The sequence below is a fragment of the Opisthocomus hoazin genome, chromosome 3 (assembly GCF_030867145.1).
Source record: "Opisthocomus hoazin isolate bOpiHoa1 chromosome 3, bOpiHoa1.hap1, whole genome shotgun sequence".
In the NCBI taxonomy this organism is placed as follows: domain Eukaryota; kingdom Metazoa; phylum Chordata; class Aves; order Opisthocomiformes; family Opisthocomidae; genus Opisthocomus; species Opisthocomus hoazin.
In genome coordinates, this window is record NC_134416.1 from 60,772,324 (window position 1) to 60,782,334 (window position 10,011).

Sequence of the window (10,011 nt, forward strand, 5' to 3'; positions counted from 1 at the left end):
AACTGTTTTTTTAAATTTAGGAATTTAATATATGAGTATTTTGATATTTTCATCAGCACAGTATCTTCCCACTGTAGCAATCTAACTTGCAAGTGTATTGTCATGATTTAAAATTAGTTAGTAAAAAGAAATTGCTTTTTTTACAAACCAAAGTAATATTTTGCAACATGTACTATTGGAATAAGGGGCATAGTTAAGGTAATACTTTTAGAGAGCTCTAGGCAAAACCAGAAAGCACAGATTCAGACCAGAACACTCCCTGTGTTCACAGTTGCTCAAGACAGTATATTTTTATTCAGGTCTCTCTGGAAATTGTTCCTGTAAGCACAAAATCTACTCTTTGACTAGCCTCTAGCACTTCAAAGTCTGGGCTCGTGCCACAGGATGAAATAACTATTGAGTGAGAAAGGGAGCAAAAGCTTTCTGAAGCCACCTTGCCAACATGACTCAAAACAACTATGAAGGGACCATCTGTAAAGCTTGGAAGTTAGTTTAAGCTCTCTTCACACAGAATTTTTTACCTTTCTGCTAAAACTACCAGAAAACATCAATTAGTGCTTCAGAGTTGCTGGCATCTCCAATTGGCCTGAAACCACCAATTCACCTACAGAAGGGCAATGATTTTTTCATGTCTTTGCTTACTGTAAGAGTAAAGATTTAATACCGTGTGATCTATGAATTCTTTATATTTGTTTTGAATATTAATTGCCGTAACAGGAAAATGATTATGCTGCACAGCCAGTGCATGGGTAGACAGTAGAGAAAATATTTCCACAGTGAATAAATGATATACAGGACATGGATATGCATGAGTTTATTTCAGGTGATCAAGTAATTAGCTGCTGTTTGAATTCCTGAAAGGAAAGTTCAAAGCTGCAATCATTAACAGCGGGTTTTTTATTTTTCTGCCAAGTAAACAGGTATGTATACAAGAGATTTCCTCTAGTACCATAGCATCTACATTCAAAGCGTGAGCAAAGCATCTGATAAATGAAACAAAAACCCCACATTTTAACAAAAATGAGGTTGTCTTAGCTGTCAGATATCATTTAATCAAATCAAGTAACAAAAGAACAGAAAAGCAGTGGAGAACAGGGAAAAACAAACTGTGTATGTGATTCTGTTTAAAGATTTACCAAATAGACCTTAACTACATCTCAAACAGACACATGACAGAAAAAGAAGGAAAAATCCATTTCACAACTCATACTTTGTTTTGTATATTTCTTTAAATCATGTGTTCATCAAATGTTTTATATTTCTGCTTATCTACAGAATTTTAAGCTACTGCCCATACATATTTTTAAAATCTTTTTCTTGACCCAGAAATAGGTATTTCACAATCCCACAGCATGAAACCTGGAATTTTGTCCACATTTTCTCTATGCCTTGTGTCAGCTTCTGATCTTTCGTGTTGTTGGCAACTTTCAGCATTAAAATATGTGTAAATTATTACTTTTACAAGAAATATTAGCAAGTTATTGCAATCAGTTAAAAAGAAAGAATAAATATGGAAATAGGAATGTTAATGCTGTCCTCCCACAGTCCCTGAATGTAAGTATTCAGTTTTACAGAAAAAATCCATCATATTCTACACACTATATATTAATCCAACCACTATTGCTCTCAAATTCAAGAAGTTTTGAGGAATGTAAGAGTCTTAGGAGATGTTATACTCCATCATTCTAAAAGTTTTCTAGCACTTTTCGAAGACCAAATTGAAAAGAATATTAGAATTCCTTATAAAGGTGTATCTGTGTTCTGAATCTCCAGATATATATCTTTAATAATAAAAAAAGCATTTTTTATTTCTTGTCTAGAATAGTGTTGTCATAATTTTTTAGAGTGACAAGGGAATGAAAAAGCAAATAAACTTGGAAATAAAACCCTCAGGGGTTTTAGGTAGTTTAAAATTTTGTGGTGATGCTGGTTTTGGTATTATTCCTGCTGTTTCTTCCCAATAGATCATGACTTTCTCAAATGTTATTTACTTTGTAACTTCTGTCTTGTAGTCATCAAGAACTGCATTATCAACTAAGCTAAACCAGTGCTACTAAAACTGCTGCCCTCTGCACCTCTGACGGTAAAAACTTCCAGTGACAGAAATTCACTGTAGTATGCAATCTGCTAAATTTTCTTATTTACCCAATTGTTAAAAAAAGACAATCACCAAATGGCATCTACCTCCTTAATATTATTTTACTTTTAAAATGTTTTGATTTAAGCAAGCAGACAAATTTTTCGGCAACCATAATAAATGCTGATTTTCCAGAAAGAAAAATAAAAGCAAACACTCTAATTGTGATTCTCTTTACTAAAGGGTATGAGAAGCATATGAGAAAAGCAGTACCTGTGTGAACCTATGTTATTACTAAAGCTTTTTCAGAGATTCAATTGATAAAGTGAATCTTTGGCCAGCCGATCAGAATGAATAACAGCATGGTTAAAATGAGAAAATTGTGCAGAGGCCAAAGTGGTGGTAAATGGAAGCTTCACTTAGCTCTACATAGATTATACTGTAGTAGACAGAGGAAATCAAGCTGATGGTATGCATTTGTATCTGGTAGTGATAGCTTTATAATTCAATATGTGCAACCACCAAAGAGGAACAAAAGTGTGCCAGTCTTAGTAAGAAGTATGGAAGTTCTAACTAAAGAAATAATGTAGAAAGCAATAACATCAATCTAAGGCAGCTTATCAGATCATGGTAAAATAAAGGCTGTTAGGAAAAAGGGACAACTATTGAGTTCTGAACAGACAAGGATTTGGGGAGAGCAGTTGTGAATTTCTGTGCATGAAATGATGGTCATGACCTCTTTGTGAAACAGAAACTAGTTTGTTAACCAATGGATTAGGAATCAGAAGATCCGGACGTTCTTCCCACCTTAATCAAAAGAAGCTGGGCAAGTCATGTGAATATCAAATATTTACTTTGTCACCGACGTGGTATGATTATTTCCAGTTCCACTGCTAAACTGCTGAGTGTAAAGCACTGAGAGGAGGCAGAGGAAAAAAGAAAAAGAGCAAAGCACAGAGGGACAGAAGCAATATTTGAAGCAACAGTGAAAAGTCCTGAACCCTGCTGCTCTAATTCTCTGAGCAGCACTTTGCTGAGTCCTGATAGCCACCTTAGTAGACATGGAAACCGGAAACCTGAACTCAGCTCTAGCTTACTTCTGTTCTGGACATAATCAGGCGAATTCTGCATAAAATCCATCCCCACACATGACGTGAATCCCAATAAGTTCTAGGCGAGCTGGCCACATACCATCAAACCTAGTGAGCAGCAGAATCCAAATTTTGTAACACATTCTCCCTCCTTTTTTCTCAGTTTCTGTGGCCAGAACAAATCTCCTTCTCCATGGAGAAGTCTCAGGGGAGGCTACTAACCAAGACTATTTCTGCGTCTATATTATAAGTAATATAAAATTTTGTTTGTGCCAAAATCAGAGGTTTGTCCAAAGTGATGTAAAGTACCTTTGTACTAGCTACATTAAAGTAGTGTCTAAAAGGCTTGGAGCTCCCAAGAAATGTGTGTCTTATATTCTCTTTTAAAATGGCCAGTAAACCCAAAGGAAGGGCAGCTGAAGTATTATAGCTTGTGTCCTGAGAGAATGAACAAAGGAAATGTACCATGAAAAGCATGGATAATAAAAACAATTTTGGGGTCAAAACTGACCACTTTTGCAGAATATATAAACATACTAAGTTACAACTGTTATTTAAACAGGGAGAGCTATGTCATTTGTGGAGAACAAAACACCAGCCTGCTCTGTGAAGTTTCAGCCCATTAGACACAGGGGGTTTTATAATATAATATAAATATTTTAGAACAATTAATTGTTGGTATCCTATTGTGCTGAGAAAGTATATTCTTAACTCTGACACTAAGCCCAGTCATAGTGAGAAAACATTTAAAACACAGAGTTCTTATAATGTAATTGAAACAAAAAGAATGACAAGGACATCATAAACATCATGAGGAGAGTGAATAGGGGGTGATTATTTCGCATAAGACGAGAACTAAGGAAATTGTGTGAAACCGCTGTGTGCCAGATTTTAAGCAAATGGAAGGAAATATTTCTCAACATAACGTATAATTATGCTGTGGAATCCATTGCCACAGGACACTGTAAAGGCCAGAACTACAAATACATGGCAGATAGGTCCATTAGGGTCTATTAACACACTAGATGCAACCACCAGTTCAGGAAGTCCCTAAACTTCTGACAGCCAGAAGCTGGGAGGGTATACCAGGGAAGGGTCATTTTATTGTTGTTGTGCTTTAAACACTCGTCTAGTGGCACCTGTCAGAGGCAGGACACTGGGCTAGTGGAGCTGTAGGTCTGCTTAGGTAAGGTATTACGTTCTCTTGATGCAGAAACACATATCAGAAGGCAGCCTGGCATATCTCAGAGCAATGAAAAACGAAGTAGTAAGGAGCTTGGCTCAATGTGGCCTGGAATGCAACATTTAGAAAAAGAAAAGGGTGTAAGGACAGAACTGTAAATGCAAGTATATGCACAGGCTACTCAGTCATTCCAAGTCATGGCAAGTTAAACTAAAGGAGAAGACCATCACATCAGTAACTCAGAGAACACGTTTAAGTTAATGGAATAAGCTGCTGATAGAAGTCCTATGGAAGCAGCCAGTTAAAATTATCCAAGTGAAGGATGGAAGTGTTTTTGCAAGTAGGATATCAAATAATATACTGGATGGCCACACGGTTTTTGATAGAGGTCTCTACATTTTCTAATTTTAAAGCCATTAAAGCCCATCTGCTTTCTCACAACTCAACCCACTTATTAAGGTGAGGACAGTCCTATTTGCATAATGAATGATCACACTAATGAGTTGGTGCCTGAGTGTAGAAGACCGCTATGAACTGATTTTGTCTCAACATTGCCGTTGTCACCTCTTCTTGACCTCTGAAGAAACCGTCACAACAACCTGCAGAAAAGAACCATATTGCGCTTGCGTGTGGACCAGTGTGTGAACTGGCAAGAGAGGGCTGCCTAAGCAGGAAGCACGTATGGCACGAACTGCATGTACACAAAAATGCTCTGCGCATGGGTGAATGCCCCTAGAAAAGGACAGCACATGCTCCCCTGAGGAGCCTTTTTCTTCTCGCCGCTTTTTTTCTTCTCGACGCTTTTCTCGCCGCTTTTCTCTCAGAACCCGTCCTCACTGGGACCTCCACGCCTGCACAGAGACTGAGCTGACTGGACATCGCTGGACATCGCTGGATCCATGGTGGTGGTAACCGATCTCCCCTGCACTCCTCTCCTCGCCTGCTCGGGTTGTCTGACTTTACTCCTTTCTTTCTTCCTCTCTCTCTTCTTTTTCCGCCCCCATCCTCCACCCGCTGCGTCCCTGCCCTACCTCCGGTTCCTAGTTCACCGAAATAAAGTCTACAAGATTGTGTGGCATCTGACTTCATTTGCATCTTCATCTCATCCTTGGGATCGTATCGAAACCTCCCCGACATTGGATCGGGACATTGAGTTGCATGCAAAAGGCCATACAGTTTGACTGGAGCTGTTCACATTTTCATGCCCAAATCGTAACCAGCTCAAGAGTTTCAAGGAGGCTAAGTGACAGTCCTTTGCGGAAGTCCCTTGGAACGTCATCTGTTTTAATATGTTAAAACAGAAATAGGTCTTAATAGAGAAAAGTTATAATTTGTGTACATGTAGAATAAGGGGAAGTGAACTTCTAGGTGTTCGCAATGTTCCTGCCACCAATAAAGGCTGTTTCCTGGGAAGAACTCAATTCCAAACTGAGTACATGTAAATAAGTTTTGCACGGGACAACTGCCGTCATAAGAGGAGCTGTCTAACAGTTAAATCCTGCCTTTAAGGTGTTTTGGAGTATGGTCTCACAAATAAAATTTTTGCAGTGTATGAATATCATCTGAAGCATCATTGGCAAATTTATTAATGGACAAATGATGACAGGGAGATTAAGTGTCTGTACACAGGCAGGGAATCCATTTTAGATGCAGAATCATAATGTAGCACTACAAATGCTCAAAAACCTTCCATCTACCTGGTACAGATAGTGTATCTTATTTTTTGGTAGTTCTGGCTACAGTCAGGCACTTGGATATGAATAAGATGCAGATATGGCAGTGGCTTAGTTTGTAGGATCTGTCTTAGTTTGTAAGAACTAAGAGCCGAGAGCCACAAGACAATTTACAATTGTACAGGTTGTGGGATGAAAGCTTATTATCTACAAAAACAATAATTAACATTCATATCCACCCAATGTGCTTTATTTTCAGGAAGGGAATGAAATGTATTTGTCCGTTTTAAAATCTCAGATTTCAAATCAACATTTTGAAAATTTGCAGGTTTCTAGCTTACAGAAATCTCTCACTTGTGGGATTGGTGAGCCCTGTAGTGCAGTTATACAGGAGCAGCATTACTCAGTGGAAAAATGAAAGTGTAACAATAAATTCACTTGAAAATTGAATGCAGAACTTTGTTCTAAGAGTTCTCTTGAGACTTCTCCAAAAGATGGTTTGTTTGATAGGAGGAAGTCTTTTAGATGATTCAGAAACATGCAATGCTTTCAGTAACTTTCAGGAGTCTATCCCAAGCTGTTTCAGAAGCCAGGACTTAGCAGATAGTCTAACATTAGGGTTTAGCAATTAGTTCAGTGTCTCCGCACTGGGTAGACATAGTTCTTTTGTATTTTATGTTTTTGATCTTACTGACAGGTTATGTTTCCAAGTAAATGCAAGCACAGTCCTTCAGCAGACAAGCTGACTGCCATTCCAGTTTCACAACAGGAACTTCTGACACAAATAGTTCATGGTTTCCAAGGAAGCTTACTGCTTACGCTACAAATAACTGGGAAGCATGGAGTTGCAAAACTGTGCTAGAAAAAATTAATTTCACCCCAAACACTTATATAACTGAGTCTCAGACTTCACTGGCGATAGCTTCAAGAAATATCAGAGCAAAATACCGATCCCAGTCTCTAGACAAAATGCAAACCACAGCCAGAGGGCTAGATCTCTGCTGGAAACAGCAATATTCGAAAAGAATAGTCCCACAAAAATCTTCATTTTAATCTGGTTTTCTCACAATTGTTCTTCTTGAGCCTCTTCTGTCTTTGTCTCTCATATTTCTTCAACCGCCTTCCAATTTTCATGCCTCCTGTGCTGTCTTTTGCTCCTCCACTCATTCTCAAGTGGTTTTCATCATCCTCTTGTAACCCCAGCACACACTTTCTATTTATTTCCACATCATCACAAATTCTTTTTAGTATCCATCCCCTAAAACACCTACCTTTGTAAGAACAGTTCTATTTTGAAACTAGGGTGAGAAGCAAGTCAGAAAGATTTGGCCTCTTCTCTCTGTTTTAGCCTTCTTTATTTGCTCTTTTTTGCTTGTTGCTGTTTTGTTACTACTTATAAATAAGCACACAAATATAAATGTAGAAAAAAATACAGAAAGTGAGGTTTTTTAAATTTATAAAGACTCAAATTCATGGTTTACAACTCCTTTGCATTGGAGCCTGCAGCTAAGTATGGTTTAATGAAAACTAGCTGCCTATAACTGTCAATTTCTACATCTACACCAGGTATAGAAGCAGAGTGGTTTGTATTTAGTAAAAAAGTCTTAGATCCAAATTGGCAAGGTGAATTGTGTGTGCATTCACAATGACGTTAATGGTGAGAAAGCTGTACACTTAACAGACAAGATTAATGATACTGTGAATTAATACAGGAGCACATCTTGCTCCCTGTGAAGTCCAAAAATGTTTGTTTTCCCCATATACTCCCCCTGTTGTAATTTAATGTAAAGGATGATTTTTAAAAATGACTATAAATGGGCTTGGATGTCAGATCAAATTAGGTTTCCAGCTCAGTTCTAGTATCATTAAACTTTCTAAGCTGATTACATGAGAATATGTCTTTCCATGTACCAGGTCCAAGAAGCAAGATTCTTACAGACTTTGCTTCAATTTGAACTACAAATGTGCAACAAACCACATAGCAAAAAGGTAAAGTAAAAAATTCAATGTGCTTTGCAACTCTGTGTTCTTTGCACAGATTTGTTTGCTTAGAAATCATCAGGGGTTATTTTTCAGTTTGTGAGTACATATAAGTCCCGTCTTCCTAGACCTGCAGAAACCAAATTATGTTCCAAGAGCAGGGTTAGTTCAAGCAGTTCATCTTTTAATTTCAGTTAAATTTTAGTCTCAGATGTTACACTGCTTGGGAGGCTTTGCCTGGGTTGTGGGAAAATGTTGGAAAGTTGCCAGTCAAGCCATTGCTGATTTCTAATGCCAGTTCTTATATCCAATACTCCCCCAATTTGCTTTCTCTGCTTAATGAGAGTCTTATCTCATTGGACTCTGCTGAGTGGACTGAAATGCTAGAAATTTGTATCTGTTCCTGTTACAGATCTCCCATTCTCCTGCCTGGATTCATTGTCGATAATTGGTTCCTGAGTTCTTCTAACGTAAGCATTTCAGTTTCAACTTTCCAAGCACCTTCCAGCAAGTTTTTAGGTACCATAAAACAAGTGTTACCTGAGACTCTTTTTGTTTCGCTTTTTATAAAATGAGAAGAGGTTTTTCAGAGTTGTCTACATTCCAGTTACACTTCTGTTGACATGGTTTCACAGGCACATGAACTCTTTCCTCAGCAACAGTCCCAGCCCACAGCAGAGCAGCCAGCAACGCACGTACACAAATGCTGATCCTGGACATGCAAGCCTACTCTGCCCCAGTCTGAGTGTTGACATCATCAGTGGTCTCCCACCTCCCTGACAAATATAGAAGCCAGAATTCAGCACCTTCCCCTTTAGGTCCCTTTTGGACTTTTTCTGTGTTTTATACACATTTAGGTAATAATTTGGAGTGGGTAGAGGCAGCAAGGGAGAGTAACTATTTTATGGCCCACAGTCAGACCACTCAACTGCGATGTGGGAGACCAGTGTTCAAGCTGTATGGATTAAAGTAGCTTTTCCCACACTGTGGATGGAAGAGCTCAGTGTCTGTGCCAATAACTATAACATACTTTCTAACCTATTTTGTAATGTCAAGAGTATACGGTGCATGTCATTTTTTCTTTTGCCAGTTTGGCTGGTAATTTCATTTATTTTTAATTTATGGGTTTCAAAGACATTTTTTTTAAAGTGTTGCCCGTGCCTGAGTTGACATCAGACAACTTTGGACAGGCTACAGATGTTTAGAGATGCCAGCCGATCCACCTATTAAGAAATGTCTGAGCAATACCAGGCCTTCTGCCAGGCCTAGTTGTTATACCACTGTGGCTGCTGTTGGCTCTACTTAAGATGGATGGGGCAGGGGGATAGTATTGCACATGTGTTCTACATTTTAAACTAAATGAAAAGTATTAGGGTTATCCATGATTTTAAAGCACAATGAAGAGTGGGTAAACCGAGACGCTCTTCAACATCAAAGTGTCATGTAATTCCTGACCATTTATTATTATTCTTTTAAACCTATCACTTTGCAGCATTTACTTAGAAGAAACTACTCATTTTGGTAGACTCACTGTTAACCAACAAAAAATGGCTTTACGCTGCTGTCAACTTTTCTCTCCATTAATTCTCCAGACATGTTCTTTCTTATCCTTAAGAGCCAAGTTTTCTCTTTCACCTTTGCTGCCCCCTCCTCTTTGCCCAGGAAATGGTCTTCATGCTCCTGTTCAGAGGGCTTTCACACAGAAATTAGAGAACATGGGAAGAAGATTTACTGAAAACTATTTCCCAGTGAGATTCTTGTATAATGAAACTCCACACGTGCTGCCCTTATTTAGCACTTTTCACACAGTGTGCTCAGAACTACTTTTTAAGAGGAGCTATATTGTATGATCTCGCTGCATTTTTACACCAGACGTCCCAGCAGATAGGGCTGGGACTAGAATCTAGTGCAGGATGTTCGGATTCTAGCAATTAGTCACAGGACAAATTTTAGCAATTCTTCAAACGGCCCTAGGCAATTCCAGATGTTGGGTTCTCTCTTTCCTGC